The sequence below is a fragment of the Loxodonta africana genome, chromosome 7 (genome assembly GCF_030014295.1).
Source record: "Loxodonta africana isolate mLoxAfr1 chromosome 7, mLoxAfr1.hap2, whole genome shotgun sequence".
In the NCBI taxonomy this organism is placed as follows: domain Eukaryota; kingdom Metazoa; phylum Chordata; class Mammalia; order Proboscidea; family Elephantidae; genus Loxodonta; species Loxodonta africana.
In genome coordinates, this window is record NC_087348.1 from 73,730,744 (window position 1) to 73,748,690 (window position 17,947).

Genomic DNA, 17,947 nt, shown 5'->3' on the forward strand with positions numbered 1-17,947 from the left:
ACTCATTTCGCTCTGGGATAATTAATAAAAGTCAACTGGCAATCCCATTCTCCTTATCAGTGATTTGGCCGATGAGGTGTGAGAAAAAGCCTGCTGTGGAGCGACTGGGAAAATTTCCCACTATCCCAAGAAAGGGACAGGCTAAGAGTCCCACTTCCTTCTCTGAATTGTTGTGCCTGGATATGATGTTGGCACTACGGTAGCCACATAGCCCCTGCCTGAGGATGATGCCAGTACGTGGAGAAGGGCAGAACCAAGAGAATCACAAGGAAGTAAAGCTGGAGCGCAGACGTGCTGGCCCACCCCACCGCTGGGCTTCACGTTATTTGAGAGAATAAATTTCCTTATTGTTTAAACCAGGTTGAGTCAGAGTTTTCTATTACTTTAACCCAAAAGAAATACAATTTGTAATCAGGTTTTAAATGTTAAAACTTAGTTTAAGAAAATTTTATTTTCTCAGATAGCATCCCACTTTCACATATTGGGCCACAAAGGGTACTCATCTAAGGATTTAGTTAACTTTTAAATTTGGTCAATGTAATTTTTACTGCATAAAGCTAATTCACATCTGCTTAAAGCAAATGATTGGACTGTTTTTCAGGCTTCTGGAAACACTGGCTCATTGAAGCTTATGGAATCACAAATAATTTTAAACATAAAAAAAGAAAATTTCACTTTCTAAGTTTTATTTATTGGCATGTGGATTTGACAATTTAAGTATTAATCACACTGGACGTTGTAGAGGGTGTTCCTTTGCACAATCAGAAGCTCCTTGGTCTTTAAAGAACCTAGAAACAGTGTGGAAAGACAAATTTCAAAAAAGAACTCATCCCCTGGATCCTCGTACGTGGACCTACTGGTAGCAGGAGAAATGTCTTCCACTGTGGCAAAATATTTTTAACTGTGGCATTAAATATAAACTCAGGGAAGACTTATCTGCAGGATTCACAAACACTGATTTCTGTTGATGTTGTTTCCTGTGAAGGAGAGGTCAGAGAACCCAGAGGAACAGACCACTAACAGCCATGCTCTCTATCAACGAACAAAGGGGACTTCAAAGGGCAAGAGTCCCAAATTCAAATGCCTTCAGGAGCCAGGCAGGTTCCACACAGGAGTGAAGATGGCTGGAAGTGAATCACTGGAAATACTGGTCCTACCTGAAGAGAGCGTCTCCACGCAGATCAGCTACCATTACCGTGAGGAAATGAAGCTTCAGTGTTTCCAAAACCAAACCAAACCCATCGCTGTTGAGTCAATTCCGACTCATAGTTACCCTATAGGACAGAGTAGAACTGCCCCATAGGGTTTCCAAGGAGCAGCTGGTAGATTGGAACTGCTGACCTTTTGGTTAGCCGCCAAGCTGTCAACACTGTACCACCAGGGCTCCTCAGCATTGCCAGATCTTCCCATTTTTCAAGAAAAGCCAGAGACCTGGATTATGTGAATCTATCAATTTTTAGATTTGGGCAACCAATTCAACTTAAAAAAAATAAAAAGCCTACTGTGGGGTCAAACAAAATATCCCTCGGTTATTTGTGGTCCACAGGCTGCCAGTTTGCAACCTCAGCCCATTGGCATAGATAGAGTTGGGGTCAGAGTGGATATTTGTGAAAGTTGGAAGATCTGCCCTGTGCTGCCAGACAGGGCAAACATTTCCTTCCTGCAAGAGCTTTCTCAGGTGCCTAGATTCTGGGGGCCCATGGCTTAGAAGTGGTTCATACTAATTGGCTAGCAGGAAGAATTAGTGGCAAAATGCACCTACGTGCTGAATGAAATGACCTGTTGCGTGGAGCTGTTTAGTGTTCTCTGCTTAAATGTTAAGGACTGAAACAATTTTCCTTTTAATTCTTGCTGGAGCCACATTGTCTTTCTGGTCAGTGATTAGCCACCAATGTGGTCAGCCCCACTAAACTCCTTTGCTGTATTCCTAGGCTTCATAAATTAGGATCGATCATTCATTTGAAAGTAAAAATTAAGACAGAGACTTCGACTGCTAGTCCTAACAGCACATAATCCCAGGAGAGCTGGAATCTGCTCACACTTCTCTGGAGATATCCAGTATAGCCCAGCACAGCCCTGGGCGGCAGTAGTCACAGAACAAATATTCACTGGTTTCTTTATTGGATAAGCATAGAAGTAAGAGTAATGGATTGGAAATAAATGAGCAAACCCAGGGCAAGTGAATGCCTCTGACTCACAGAAAAATCTGCTCATTTTCATGCGTTGAGTTGCACATTATTTTAAAAGAAGTATGCTATGACACATGGTAGCGGGAGGAACTTAGGTTAGATATTAAGAACAATTTCCTGACTCTACAGATTGTGAAACATTACAGCAGGTTACAAATGAGGAAGTGAAGCCCCTGTCTACGCAGATGCTTTCACTGGTAAGGTGGGAAGGTGGTGTTTGTGTGATATGTCTGCCCCAGCCTGCTCTTCACTCTTAATAACAGCCACCATTTACAAAGGGTCAACATGCTCCCTGTCCTAGGAGCCTTATCTTATCAAATTCTCATAGAAACCCAGTAAGATAAACTATTCCCATTTTACAGATGAGGAAATCGAACCTCAAAGATGGGATAGTGTTCCAAGTTTACCCTGTTAATAAATGGTGGGGTCAGGATTAGAGCCCACATCTGTGAAGCTTCCAAGTCCAGGCTCTTTCTTTGGGCGAAGCACCTATAGCTGAATGTAGGGAAAAGAGACCAAAGGGCTAGGGTCAGACAAGGGGAACATTACCCAAAGAAGTTTGTGAAAGCCTCACGGAGACCCAAGGAGGAAGCCAGTGTCAGGAAGACAGATGAGATGCCAGCTAGGGAAGAGACAGAGACATGAAGGGATGCAAGCACAGAACCTGGAAGTCAAGGAATATCCTTCCAGAAATGAGTTTGGAGTGACTTGGGCAGTCCAGGAAGTGACATCGGTGAAGAGAGAAAGCTCCTTTTACAGGCTGGGTACTGCTGACCCGCCCAGCTCCGTTTTCCCTTTGTTGACCTCTGACCTGCTAACGATGGCCTTGAACAGTTCTAATTTCCACTCCCCCACCACCAGCAATTGCTTTTGCTGTTTAAGAACTGAAACACTGTTTCCAACAGTGACTCTGCAATTTAGTTATGTGCTTAAAAGACACAGTCCGCCTTCAGAATACTGTACCTGTAAACATGTGACTTTCCTTTTCTAAAAAAGGGGCCCCTTTGTTTCTGCCCCGGTTGGGCCCAGGTGGAGTGCTTGGGTGGTGCAAACAGTAAGTGTGATCTACCTCCGAAAAATCAGCTGTCGAAAACCCTATGGAGCACAGTTCTACTCTGACACACATGGGATCACCATGAATTAGAATTGACTGGACGCAACTAGTTGGGCCCAGGTTTGTGGAGCAGCATGATCGCTGGGACATAAAACAGAACAGGTTGAAAACTAGCAGGTCCCAACCACCCGTATATTACAAATGTAGCCACATTGTCTTTCCTACTTAACACTTCTGGCCAAAAAGTTAGTGATTCTATTGCAAATAAGCCATAAAGCAGCTCAGGGCACATCTGCACCAGGGGCCACATTTAGACTATTTGGAGAGGTGATCTGGGTCATTCACTCTCTCCTTCCCCTTGGGTAACTTTAACAACTCTATTTCCCACACTCCATCAGCTAGCTCACTCAGCTCCAGACTCTGTGCTCTGATACGAAATCTAAGAAAATAAACACAACCACAGAGACACAGAACAGACTCACTGAACTGGGCTTCCCAGCTGTTTGATTAAAACCCACGTCTACCACCTTTACCTAAACTCAAAGCTTCCTGGAAGCTTAGGCCTCAAGGAACACGAGTGATCCCCAATCCTGCTTTGCAGGTTAGGGCCTTTAGTAAGTTATTTCATTCTGCCTTAGCTTTCGATAGAACTGGGTTTTTTGGGTTTTTTTTTTTTTGTTGTTGTTGTTAGCTTTCCTGAAGCCCATCTCCCATACCGAGGAGAGGAAGTGTTGAAAAATAAACCAGAAATTAAGAATAAATACATAAATGAGCAAACAAACAAAACAGAAGGACTTTTCTTTCTCTGTATGGCCTTAACTTGACCAGTTCAACAAAACAATGCAAGGACTCTCTTCCTGCATTATTTATCGCACTCCCACTTCCAACCACTATGAAAAAAGTCAGAGCTGACTTACTGAAGACTCCATTGAAAGGTTAAAATTCTCTGAGGCCCTCTGAGACTTCAGTCTGGGGATTAACAGAACTCTGGACTTTTATTAGAAGGGGAAACCCTAGGAAATCTCTAGATTTAAAATTCGTTTAGTTGTTCCACAATCATTTATTGTGTATCTTCTATTTTCTAGGTGCTGAGTTAGAAATGATGGAGCTCCAAGATTAACTCGAACACAGAGTCTTCTCTCAAAGACCTAAGGATCTACAAAAAAAAAAAAAAAAAAAAAAAAACAGTTGCCAGCAAGTCAATTCTGACTCACTGAGACCCCACGTGTGTCAGGGTAGAACCATGCTCCATAAGGTTTTCAGTGGCTGATTTTTTGAACTTGGATCACCAGGCCTTCTTTCTGAGGTACCTCTGGGTGTATTCAAACCACTAACCTTTTGGTTAGTAGCCAAGCACTTAGCCATTTGTGCCACCCAGGGCATCCCAGGGTCTAGTAGGGGAGATTACAATATGAACTAAATAACTACGGATACAAGGAAGAAAGTGCTAATTGCCACAAGAGAAATATAAACAATAATCATCATCACTTATATTTAAATAGGACTTTGTGAGGTCATTTTGTTCATATTATCTCATTTGATCCTCAGCATGCTCCTGGTGGCCATCCGCAGTTATTTTCTCTCAGCATCTTTTTATTATTCTGGTAAATGACCCTAACTTCTCCCTGGACAACCCCACCTACTCTTAGCCCATGTGGTACCACCAGGAGTACATTCCAGCTCTGGGTCCCAGCCAATGCATGCATCAAATTCTTTTGGCCATAGTGGCTCCCTCATGGACAGGCACGTAACCTAACGAGAGCCAGCGAGAACTTAGTTGGGAATTCTAAGAAAAAAGGTCTCAAGTTTGTCTACTGAACTTGAAACAGAAAGACTGGACCTGCTGTCAGTCATCTTGCCACTCTTTGAACCTGAGCCTGAGGCGACAGAGCTAATAAAAGGAGAGATATAGAGCCCTGATGATAGCATTTGAGCCTTGAACTCACCCATGCCTGAAACCACCTCTACACCTAGGCTTTTCACCTGTATTGTTTTTAGCTGCATGGGGGCCCCAGAATTTGAAAAGCGAATGAGTCTAAAGACTGAGTAATAAATCCCTTTGAAAGTCAGGTGGTTTCCAATTCTTTTGCTTTCAACAAAACTGAAAATGAACGGTCAGCTGATAGGTTATTTAAAGTAATTTTTTTATAATAGATCGCGATGTGATTTTGGCATATAACTCAGAAAGGGTTCAAATAATTGAGAAAGTCTGCAATAACAATAGTCCTTCTGTTCTCATCTTCATTTCTATGAGCAAGATAATATTTATCCACTAATGCATAGAAGAATAAAAACACACACCCATCCATCTCATTAAGAGAGGCATTTCTAATACGATTTTATTTTTCATATTTAAAAACTATCATAATCACCCTGAGGAATCTTCAAGAAAACTACTGAAACTAATAGAAGAGTTCAGCAGAGTATTGGGATACAAGATAAATATACAAAAATCAGTTGGATTCCTCTACACCAATAAAAAGAACATCAAAGAGGAAATCACCAAATTAATACCGTTTACAGTGATCCTCAAGAAGATAAAATACTTCGGAATAAATCTTACCAGAGATGTAAAAGACTTATACAAAGAAAACTACAAAACATTTCTGCAAGAAACCAAAAGAGACATACATAAGTGGGAAAACATGCCTTGCTCATAGATAGGAAGACTTAACATTATAAAAATGTCTATTCTACCGAAAGCGATCTATACATTTAATGCAATTCCGATCCAAATTCCAAGGACATTCTTTAATGAGATGGAGAAACAAATCACCAACTTCATATAGAAAAGAAAAAGGCCCCGGATAAGTAAAGCATTACTGAAAAAGAGGAACAAACTGGGAGGCCTTACTTCACCTGATTTTAGAACCTATTATATCGCCACAGGAGTCAAAACAGCCTGGTACTGGTACAACGACAGAGACATAGACCAATGGAACAGAATCGAGAATCCAGACATAAATCTATCCACATATGAGCAGCTGATATTTGATAAAGTCCCCAGAACAGTTAAATGGGGGAAAAGATAGTCTTTTTTAATAAATGGTGCTGGCATAACTGGATATCCATCTGCAAAAAAATGAAACAAGACCCATACCTCACTCTGTGCACAAAAATGAGCTCAAAATGGATCAAAGACCTAAATACAAAATCTAAAACGATAAAGATCATGGAAGAACAAATAGCGACAACATTAGGAGCCCTAATACATGGCATAAACAGTATACAAAATATTACTAAAAATGCAGAAGAAAAACTAGATAACTGGGAGCTCCCAAAAATCAAACACCTATGCTCATTCAAAGACTTCACCAAAAGAGTAAAAAGACTACCTACAGACTGGGAAAAAGTTTTAGCTATGACATTTCTGATCAGCGTCTGATCTCTAAAACCTACGTGATACTGCAAAAACTCAACTGCAAAAAGGCAAATAACCCAGTTAAAAAATGGGCAAAAGATATGAACAGACACTTGACTAAAGAAGACATTCAGGTAGCTAACAGATACATGAGGAAATGCTCACGATCATTAGCCATTAGAGAAATGCAAATCAAAACTACAATGAGATTTCATCTCACTCCAACAAGGCTGGCATTAATCCAAAAAACACAAAACAGTAAATGCTGGAGAGACTGTGGAGAGATTGGAACACTTCTACACTGCTGGTGGAAATGTAAAATGGTACAAGCCCTTTGGAAATCAATTTGGCGCTTCCTTCAAAAGCTGAAAATAGAACTACCATACAATCCAGCAATCCCACTCCTTGGAATATATCCTAGAGAAATAAAAGCCTTTACATGAACAGATATATGCACATCCATGTTCATTGCAGCACTGTTTACAATAGCAAAAAGATGGAAGCAACCAAGGTGCCCATCAACAGATGAATGGATAAATTACGGTATATTCACACGATGGAATACTACGGATCGATAAAGAACAGTGATGAATCTGTGAAACATTTCATAACATGGAGGAATCTGGAAGGCATTATGCCGAGTGGAGTTAGTTGCAAAAGGACAAATATTGTATAAGACAACTATTATAAGAAATTGAGAAATAGTTTAAACAGGGAAGAGAATATTCTTTCATGGTTACGAGATGTGGGAGGGAGTGCTGGAGGGGGTATTCACTAATTAGATAGCACATAAGAACTACTTTAGGTGACGGGAAAGACAACACACAATACAGGGGAGGTCAGCACAACTGGACTAAACCAAAAGCAAAGAAGTTTCCTGAATAAACTGAATGCTTCAAAGGCCAGTGTAGCAGAGGTGGGAGTTTGGGGACCATGGTTTCAGGGGACATCTAAGTCAATTGGCATAATAAAACTTATTAAGAAAATATTCTGCATCCCTATTTGGTGAGTGGCATCTGGGGTCTTAAATGCTAGGAAGTGGCCATATAAGGTGCATCAATGAGTCTCAACCCATCTGGATGAAAGGAGAATGAAGAACACCAAGGACACAAGGCAATTAGGAGCCCAAGAGACAGAAACAGCCACATAAACCAGAGACTACATCAGTCTGAGACCAGAAGAACTAGATGGCGCCTGGCTACAACTGATGACTGCCCTGACAGGGAACACAACAGAGAACCCCTGAGGGAGCAGGAGAGCAGTGGGATGCAGACCTCAAATTCTCATAAAAAGACCAGACTTAATGGTCTGGCTGAGACTAGAAGGACCCCGGTGGTCATGGCCCCCAGACCTTCTGTTGCCCAGGACAGGAACCATTCCCAAAGCCAACTCTTCAGACGGGGATTGGACTGGACATTGGGTTGGAGAGGGATGCTGGTGAGGAGTGAGCTTCTTGGATCAGGTGGACGCTCGAGACTATGTTGGCATCTCCTGCCTGGAGGGGAGATGAGAGGGTAGAGGGGGTTAGAAGCTGGTGAAGTGGACTCAAAAAGAGAGAGTGGAGGGAGAGAGCAGACTGTCTCATTAGGGGGAGAGCAATTAGGAGCATCTAGCAAGGTGTATATAAGTTTTTGTGTGACAGACTGACTTGATTTGTAAACTTTCACTAAAGCACAATAAAAAAATTTTTTAAATTGTCATAATCTAAAATGTTTTTATACTGTTTTCATCAGTTGTGTACTAATAATCATTATAATGACGATTCAGCCCAGAAGAAATTTAAGACCTATAATCTGGTAAACATAGGAATTAAATTTCTAAATTTCAATTCATTTCCCTGTTTTTGTTGCAGAAAAGACTAAGTCATCAACAAAAGACTTTCAAAAATAAAAATATATTACATCGGGATAAGGCTCTAAGGGGAGCAATGCAACAGATTTTACAAATTCAAGAAGAAAAAGAACAAAACAAAATTCCAGTTTTAAAGAAGAGCTCATTTGTCTCTCTTTTTTTTTTTTTTAATGGATCATGGTGGGTAACAAATTGCCATGGTGTTTAGATACTATTGTTGTTAGCTGTGGTCAAGTGGATTCTGAAAGCATATTGTATTTGAAAGCAGGGGCTCAAACAGATACTTGTATATCAGAGTTCGTTGTAGCATTATTCACCGTAGCCAAAAGATGGACACAACCCAAGTGCCCATCAACAGATGAATGGATCCACAAAATGTGGCATATCCATACAATGGAGTATTATTCAACCATAAAAGGGAATAAAGTTCTAATACTTCCTATGACATGGATGAACTCTGAAAACATTAGGCTAAGTGAAATAAGCCAGATGCAAAAGGACAAATACTGTATGATCCCACTTACATGAAATATCTAGAATAGGCAAATGCACAGAGACAGAAAGTAGATTAGTGGTCACTATGGGCTGGGGGTGAGAGGGGAAGAGGAGAATGGGGAGTAAATGCTTAATGGGTTCAGTTTCTCTTTGGAGTGATATAAAAGTTTCGGAAAGGCAGGAGGGGACAGGAAAGCTGGTCCTGGGGAACCCACAGTTGAGACAGGGAGAGTGTTGACGTGTCGTAGGATTGGCGATCCATGTCACAAAACAATATGTGTATTAATTGTTTAATGAAAAACTTGTTTGCTCTGTAAACCTTCATCTAAAATACAATTTAAAAAAATACTGTAAAAAAAAATTTTTAGAAACGAATAGTGGTGATGGTTGCACAAAATTATGAATATAATTAATCTTACTGAATTATACACTCGAAAAGGGTTAAAATGACAAATTTTATATTATATGTATTTTCCACTATTTTTTAAATGTTAAAAAAAAGATGTTGCAACAGTTTTAAATGGCAATATATGCAACAAGCCAGAAATTACATTCTTTGCAATTATTTAAATTTATAATACAAAATTTTAAAATTATTTTGGGGGGTACAGGAGCATAAAAGTTTGAAGACTGTTGCTTAAAGACGATAGCCAGAAATCCTGGCTTATAGTAGGTGCATCAATGAATTTTTTCTGAATTCAATTAGCAACAAGTATAAAACTAGAGGCAGAGAGACCAATAGGAGGTTGTTACCATAGTCCACACATGTTTTAGTATTTACTGGTGGACTGACCACTCCACGTCAAGAACTGTGCCATGTACCAAAGACAAAATAGTGACCATGACCCTGGCTTCATGGAGTTTACAGGCCTGGAGAAAGGTCATGAAGCCTAAACCCAGGCAGTAGTATTGGGGTGAGAATGAGGAGACAGATGCCAGCAATGTTGCCTCCTGCTGGCTTTATATGTACGTCTGTGCTTTTATCCCACGTTTCTTTTTAAAAAATAAGATGAACTTGCTGAAAGTCTCTGAAGTTTATATACTGAAGGCAGGGCCTCCTTGAAACAGAGTGGTTTTATTCCACTCCCCATCCACCACCAATTCTTTAACAACAAGAATAACTCCTGCTCATCTTAAAAATTCAGATAATATCAAAGTGTAAAAAGTGAAAAGTTAGCCTCCTTGTCCCACCCATCTCATTTCCCTGCTTCAACCATAGTTAAAAAATGGGATGATCTTTTATGATACCAGACCTCCCAAATGTGAGAGGGCAGAGGGTAGCTAGAATGGAGATGGGTCAAAAGGTGGGGGCTAGGCTCCTGTGTCACCCTGGCCTAGATCAGATCTTTGCTTGCCCTGAAGGTCTAAAGTAATGTGAAAGTTGTTCACACACTCAGAGTAGAGGAGGTGAGAAGTGTTTGGATTAGATTCAGGGTATATTTTGAAGGCAGAGCCAACAGGATTTTCTGACAGATTGGATGTGGTAGGTGAGAGGAAAAATATTTCGACTCTCAGGTTTTAGTCTGAGCAATGGAAGAAAGGCGCTGCCAACTGAGGTGGGGGAGGCTGTGGGTGGAGTAGCTGGGGGAGTAAGACCGCATGTTGGGTTTTGGACATGTTGAGCTTGGGTTGTCTTTTAGACATCCAAGTGGAGACATCAAGTAGACACCTGTGTAAGTGATTAGAGAGAAAGGTCTCGGCTGGATCCCAGATAGTGCTTTAAATACCATCTGTTCATTTTATCTTCAAAATCAACTCCAATTTCTCCTCTAAACTGCAAGCTGTTATATTCAATTGCTTACTTTAACTTGTCCGCTTAGTTTCTAACGAAGCCTGTTGCCATCAAATTGATTTTGACTCATAGTAGAGTCAGATTAGAACTGCCCCGTTCGGTTTCCAAGGAGTGGCTGGTGGATTCGAACTGCCAACCTTTCGGTTAGCAGCCGAATGCTTAACCATTGTGCCACCAGGGCTCCTAGTTTTTAATAAAAAAAAAAAAACTTTTTTTTTTTAGATATCTCAAATTTAACATGTCCAAAACTAAATTCCTAATTCTTTGCCTCCCTCCATAAAACACAAACAAATGAACAAACAAAAAAAATTTCAACAGCAATTCCATTCTTTCCAAACCTGTAAGTCATCTTTGATTCTTCCCTTTCAAACTTCACATTCAGTCCATCAACAAGTCCTGTTGGGTCCACTCTCAGCCTATCCTCTCCACCTTCCCCACTGCACCCTGGTCCAAGGCACATGTCAGCTCTTGCCTGGATTGTTGTAACAGCCTCCTAACTCTATAAGTCTGTTCTCCACAACAACCAAATTGAATCTTTTAAAAGGTAAGTCAGACTAGCTTACTCCTCTGCTCAAAATTCTCTAATGGCTCCCCATCTCAGAGTAGAAGTCTGCAGGCCCCATGGGACATGATCCTCACCATGCACAACTCACCTCTCTATTTGCATCTTCTTTCATTCCTCTTAGCCATTCCACTCGCATCACATTAGTCTCCTCCAAGTGCCAAAACCGAGGGGTCCACAGTTCAAATCCGTCAGGCGCTCCTTGGAAACTCTATGAGGCAGTTCTACTCTGTTCTATAGGGTCGCTATGAGTCGGAATCGACTCAACGGCACTGGGTTTTTAACGTGCCAAGCCCACTCCTGCCAAAGGGCCTATGCGTTTGTGTTTCCTCCACCTAGAAATCCCTTTCCCCAGATTTGCAAAAGGATTGCTCCTTCACTTCCTTCATGTCTCTGCTCAAATACCTCCTTATCGAAAAATGTCTTCCCTGACCACACTACAAAAAATAGTACACGCAATCTCCCATACATTGCCTTATTTCTCTCCATTGTATTTATCATTACCTGACGTTATAACAGATATTTGTTTGCTCATTGTCTTCCTCAACTAGAATATAAGCTCCATGGTAGCGGATATCTTGCTTTGTTTACTCTGTATCTTCACTGCCCAGGCCAGGGGCTAGCATGTAATTAAAAAAATAAAGAAAGAATAGGCATCCATTAAACATTTGCTGAACGAATGAAGTGTAGCTTCTCTAGAGCTTAAGGGTTCATTATGACACCAGGAAGTGGCTGAAGCAAAGAGACCTCAGCGTGGAACTCTCTGAACACAATGCTCAAGGCACAACAACACACACATACAACAATCACCTGACAACCATGCAAACGTCCAACAAAGAGAAATGATGAAGCCTGCCTGTAGGGTAGAAAGTATGCTCCATTAAAAACACTCATTAAAAAGACAGTAAAATGCTTATGATATGTTAAGGAAAAGTAGTAGATTGTAAAATAGAACAGTTTTTATTATATAATTACTGTACTGCTACAATGCAAAATACATAAACATAGGAGAGCTGGTATTAAGAGCAAAATTCATTCGTTTAGGCCTATCAATGAGATCAAAGAATTTGTAGTCTTTTTAAAAAATTTTCTTCACAATTAAAAAAAATCTTGTGTTCTTCCCACTCCCCCCCCCGCCCCCGCCTTAAAAGGGAAACCCAAAAACCCAAACCCTTCGAGTCTATTCAGACTCACAGTGACCCTAGAGGACCCTAGAGTGACCCTAGAGTAGAGCTGCCCCAGAGTTTCCAAGGAGCACTTGGTGGATTCAAACTGCCATCCTTTTGGCTAGCGACCTAGCCCTTAACCACCATGCCATCAGGGTTTCCCCTTAAAAGGAACACTTTTTAATTCCCTGGGCACAGTGGCCGAGGAAAATCCCAGCCCTTGAAGTCAGCACCCAAATTTCCCCAAAGACTCCAGACGGATGGCTGAGGGGTCCTGGGCCAGGCCTGTGCAGAAGGGCTGCCCCAGAGGCTGAAACCCAGTGGTACCTGAGGCATAGAGAGCTTGCATGACTAACCTGGGGGGAAAACCCACCAGAGTTATTTCTATTTAAGCTCAAAGAGAAATGCAGAAGTAAACCTACTTGAACCTAACTTGACTCTAAAACAAAACCAGTCAGTGCTCCTGGAGTTCTGGTGGGGTGGTGGGAATCTTCTGTAAAGAGGGAGAGTCAAGCCTAGACTCTAGTCGCCCTCACTGGAGAGCCATACTCTCCGGCAGGGGTCCAGATCCGTGGGCTTCGGGTCTTCAGGGGGCCTCAGTGTTAGTGCAATGGGTTCTGAATCTATAAACACACCACTCAATGTTGTCTTTAGACCAGCATTTCTTAATCACACTAAGGTTATGAACTCTTTGGTAATCATAAAAGCTACAGAACTTCCCCCCAAATTCATATAAGCCCCAAAATTTGAAAAATTGTCTTAAGTTTCATGGAACTCCGTAATCCTACCCACTCCCAGTTGTGCAGCTAACCTCTATTAAGTAAGAATCCCTGCTGGGCCTGAAAAAAATACGCCTTGCATAACGTGTAGACGATGTGTACGTAATTTTTCAAGTGTGTTGATAGGCTGGAGACCCTGGCGGTGTAGAGTTTAAGAGCTACAGTTGCTAACCAAAAGACAGCAGTTTGAACCCACCAGGCGCTCCTTGGAAACCCTATGGGGCAGTTCTACCCTGCCCTATAGGGTCGCTATGAGTTGGGATCGACTTGACGGCAACGGGTCAACGGGTTGATAGAATTGTGGTAAATAAGTACAAATCGTTTGAAAGAATACAGAATTCATAGACTTTTTTGTTGCCGTTACGTATGTCTCCCTAGAGGGATAGAAAATACCTGTAGAGGTCCAAGGATAGTATTAAAAGGGGTCTAAAGCGCTCCTTGGAAACTCTATGGGGCAGTTCTACTCTGTCCCATAGGGTCGCTATGAGTCGGAATCGACTCGACGGCATTAGTTCTTGTTTTTAATCTCCCTGGGGTCCTCTATGCCTGTGGCTCTCTCTTCCATGCTGGGTGAGGCTGTCTTCCAAGTGCCCGAGGCTGGGCCCTGTCGGCTTCTGCTGCGCAGGGTCCTCAGCCCCGCGGGAGGCCAGCAGGAGGCACAGGGCCGCCTGAGCCACTAACTGCCCCAGTGGACAGCGCCCTGCCCGAGGATCCGGCCACTAGAGGGAGCGCGACTTCGGATTGCGACTTCTGACTCTCCGAGGCCCCGCCGGAGCCCCGGCTTTTCGGGGTTTTTTCACGGAAACGCTGCAGCCGCTGCTTGCCTCACGTGTATTTAAGTTTTAGTCTCTAATTTTGTCGGGGTTTTCCAGACGCAAATTCACAAAGCGTTTCCAAAAAGCCAAGAGCGTGTGCTGTAGTGCGAGGCGCACCCATTGAGGTCGCTCCGGGTAAGCGCCCCTGGGTGGGGCCCGGAGAGGCCCAGGCGTGGTGGCCGGGTCACCCTCGGCGGCAACCCCCGCGGAATGCCCTGCCCGTGAGCTCCCTCTCCTGGGCGCGCCGGGCCCCACCAGTGTGCATGGCTCTGCCTGGGGGAAAGTCACCGGCTTCCTGAGCCTGAGGGGCGCGCAGTGCCGGGCCGCCGTGGCCGGGCCGGACACAAGGCTGTGCGCCCCTGGGTAACTTCGGCCCCATGGCCCGCAGATGAATGGGGAGATAGCGAGGGGAGGGGCGCATAGCCCAGCCGATTTGGCCCCCAGCACTGACGTCTCCGGAACGGTACCCTCTGCCCTCTCCTCTCCCCCACCCCAAGATGCTCTTAACCTGATAACGACTTGGGCAACCAGACCCAGTTCTAGCGCCCAGGCTGGCTCAGTCCGCGACTCATCAGACAACAGTATCTGGCACACAGTAGGTATGTGAATATCTGTTGAATAAACAAAATATTTTTCTTGTTTGAACCCTGTCTGCTTTAAAGGCACATTCAACAGTGAGCCCCTTGTTCGGAGGGGATACAGTGGAGTGACGTGCTGAGAGGGCAGGGAACAGCTGCGGGGGGTGCAGGGAAAAATATGCGGGCCCAGAGACAGTTTCTGGCTTAGTTGGAAAATCAGCGCTCAGAGCCTATCAGCGGAATTGCGCTCAGATGTCCGGAACCGAGGGCCGCTGAGGCAGCAGCGCTGGACAGGCAGCGTGGTGGGGCCGCTGCCCCGGGACCCGGCTGGTGAAAGGCAGAGCCGGATGGGGCAGACCCCATTCCTTGGCAGAGTACAGGCCAGGCTCTACCGGGTGCTAGCGACGTGGGGCCCAGGAAGCTGGAGACCTGAACAGAAGGAGGCCGGGCAGAGGGGGCCCCGAATCCCCAGCTTTCCCGTCCGGCACTGCTGGCAGAGGGGCAAGTCCACCGTGCCACGGTGGGCGAGGACCCGCAGCCCTGCTGGAGGCTTCCCTGGTCCCGAGAAATGGCGGCCGCCTGCAGGGGTCAAGCTGTTCAGTGCTCACTGTTGGGCTGGGGCTTAGACCGAAGCCAAAAATAAAAACTGAGATCATCAAAAGGAAATGAGACTGAACAGAGCTAACTCTCCTTCTGTCTCCCTCCCCTCTCCCCACTCTCTTTTTCCCTCTGAATGTACATATATATATATTTTTTAAAGTTGCCCTCGAGTTGATTCTGACTCATTGCGACCCTACAGGACAGAGGAGAACTGCCCCACAGGGCTTCCAAGGAGCAGCTCATGGATTCGGACTGCCCACCCTTTGGTTAGCCGTGGAAGTTCTTAACCACTGCGTGTGAGTATATATATATATATATATATATATATATATATATATATATATATATGTCCCAAAAAGAACACTGCCTTCCAGTCAGTTCTGACTCATAGCACCATAGTTATGACACAGTAAAACAGCCCCTTTTTAGGCTGTAATCTTTATAGGAGCGGATCACCAGGTCTTTTCTCCCGCAGAGCTGCTGCTGAGTTCAGACCACCAACCCTTAAGGTTAACAGCCTAGCACTTAACCATTGCCCCACCAAGGCTCCTTCTCCACCTTCTAGCTTGGCTGAAATCTAGCTGAAGGCATTGCTTCAATTGCTGACCTCTTGAGCGAAGCCAACTCATTCCCATAGACCACCTTCCACAAGGAGGGTGGTCAGCACCCTTCCACCTGCCACTACTTCTTCTGGACCATCATTCTTCTTTTAAGCTCTTTGGTACCGCTGTCTTCCCACCTCCCCAAGATTCACTGAAGACTTTGGCCCCTGACTCACAGGCGTCCCAGGGGAAATATTTCCACCATTCTGAGTGAATTAATGTCCCTGTGGATAACACATTTGACAACTCTTGACCCCCATTGTCTCCAATGACCTTTACCTTTCTCACCACTTGGTCCCCCATCCTGTTGGCCACACTCTGGGCCGTGTCTCCACATAGAACTGCTCCACTCTAACAAAATCCATTCTCCAAATGTACCCCTGTTCTTGCAGCTCTCCCTTTTATATCTCCATGGTCCTTTGCCCCATTATCCTTCCACCTTCTTTTCATCACATGCCAGTGAGCAGTTGGTGCAGGGAGTCAGGGAAATAGGGGATCCCATTCCTCTGTGAACTGGCACCAAGGTCTCCAACTTCAACCTCTTGGCATCTGGAGTCTTTCTCTGTTACATCGCTTGTTATGGATTGAATTGTGTCCCCCCAAAATATGTGTTGGAATCTTAACTCCTATACCTGTGGATGTCATCCTGTTTGGAAATAGGATTTTCTTTGTTGTGTTAATAAGGGCATATTAGTGTAGGGTATGTCCTAAACATAATCACTTCTGAGGTATAAAAGTGCAGATTAGACACAGGATTGAAGACAGACTCTATCTGACCATGACGGTGGCAGATGAATAGACAAACCCAGGAATGTCAAGGATTGCTGGCAGCTACTAGAAGCTGAAATAGACAAAGACGGACCTCCCCCAGAGTCACTCCTTAAATTTAGACTTCTGCTGCTGTAACACATACAACAAACTGTAAGAAAACTTATTTTCTCACAGTGTGCTGTATTTGTGTTAGAGCAACACTATGTAACTATGCCTAAAATACTCTTGCCAATGTCTCCAGAGACTTCCTTGTTACTAAACTAGGGAGGCACTTCAGTCCTTATTAGTCCTTTTCTCTACGTTGACCACTTCCTCATTCTTGAAATTAACTTCTGGGGCTGCCAAGACACCAGGCAGCCCTCATTTTCTTCTATCTCCTTGGATGCTCTTTCTCCCTCTGCCTCACTACTTCCTTTTCCTCCATCTCTCCCAGGGTTCTATACTGAGCTTACTTCTCTTATTTTACAAATTCTCATTCACACCCCAGGTTTCAACAAACACCCAAATGTCAAATTTGTTTGACGTACAGCTGATTGCCCACTGAGTATTGCCACCAGTGTGACCCCAGGGACCTTTAACCACAGCACGTCCAAAATTGAACTTCCTATACCCTAACCTGCGCTCTCCCTTCACTAAAGCACCATACCCTATGTGAAATGGCAGCATCTATATTAAGTCCAGCAGATGCTGCCTCTCCCCTGGATAGAAAAAGAAACTTGAACGGCACTCATTATTATTAAAAGATGCATTAAAATGTTCCAAACATTCCTTTTATTCAACAAGTTGGCAAAAGTAAAAGCATTTATAATCCTATTTTCCCTTTAATGTCCATAGTTGCTTAACCATGAGTTCTCCTCCTACAAAGAGGATATCAGGAGGAAATGCTGTGCCCTGGCCAGCTGCCCATCTTGGAAGAGTTGACATGAGTCAAGGAGTATGGAGTAGTCTAGGTAGGCGGCTGCAGTGTCCTTGTCTGCATGTTTAGAAGTGGGTTTTGCTTTATTGCAGGTATTAAGATTACTACAGGAAGACACTAGGTCATGTGCAGAATCTAAAAATAGATGTTCTCCAAAGACACTCCAGGAAAATGCCTAGGATTCTGGGTCTCATACGCTCCCTTGAACGATGGATTCCTAGAGACACATACTGAGTTTTGCATAAATGGACTGAGATTTCCCTGGAAAAGGAGATTCCAGTTTTGGTAAAGGAGCTTCCCTTCAGGGCTGGGGGCAAAACAGTCCCTATTGACACGACTTCTCTTGGGTACCACTGTGATGCAAGGTTTCAGAGTAATTGGAGGCCTCAGGATGAACAAAGCTTTGGATCACATTA

At 43.6% G+C, this 17,947-nt stretch overlaps 1 long non-coding RNA gene across 2 annotated transcripts in view; it reads left to right on the forward strand.

Annotated features, from left to right (window-relative positions):
* Positions 1-12,657: 12,657 nt before the first annotated feature.
* The window catches only part of LOC135231702 (uncharacterized), a 37,166-nt gene continuing 31,876 nt past the window's right edge, over positions 12,658-17,947 (forward strand). Inside the window, exons 1-2 of one of the 2 annotated variants that reach the window (XR_010322462.1) lie at positions 12,658-14,663; positions 15,442-15,538. This is a non-coding gene — a long non-coding RNA (uncharacterized LOC135231702). The remainder of the gene's footprint in view (positions 14,664-15,441; positions 15,539-17,947) is intronic. The other variant, XR_010322461.1, reaches the window with a different exon arrangement.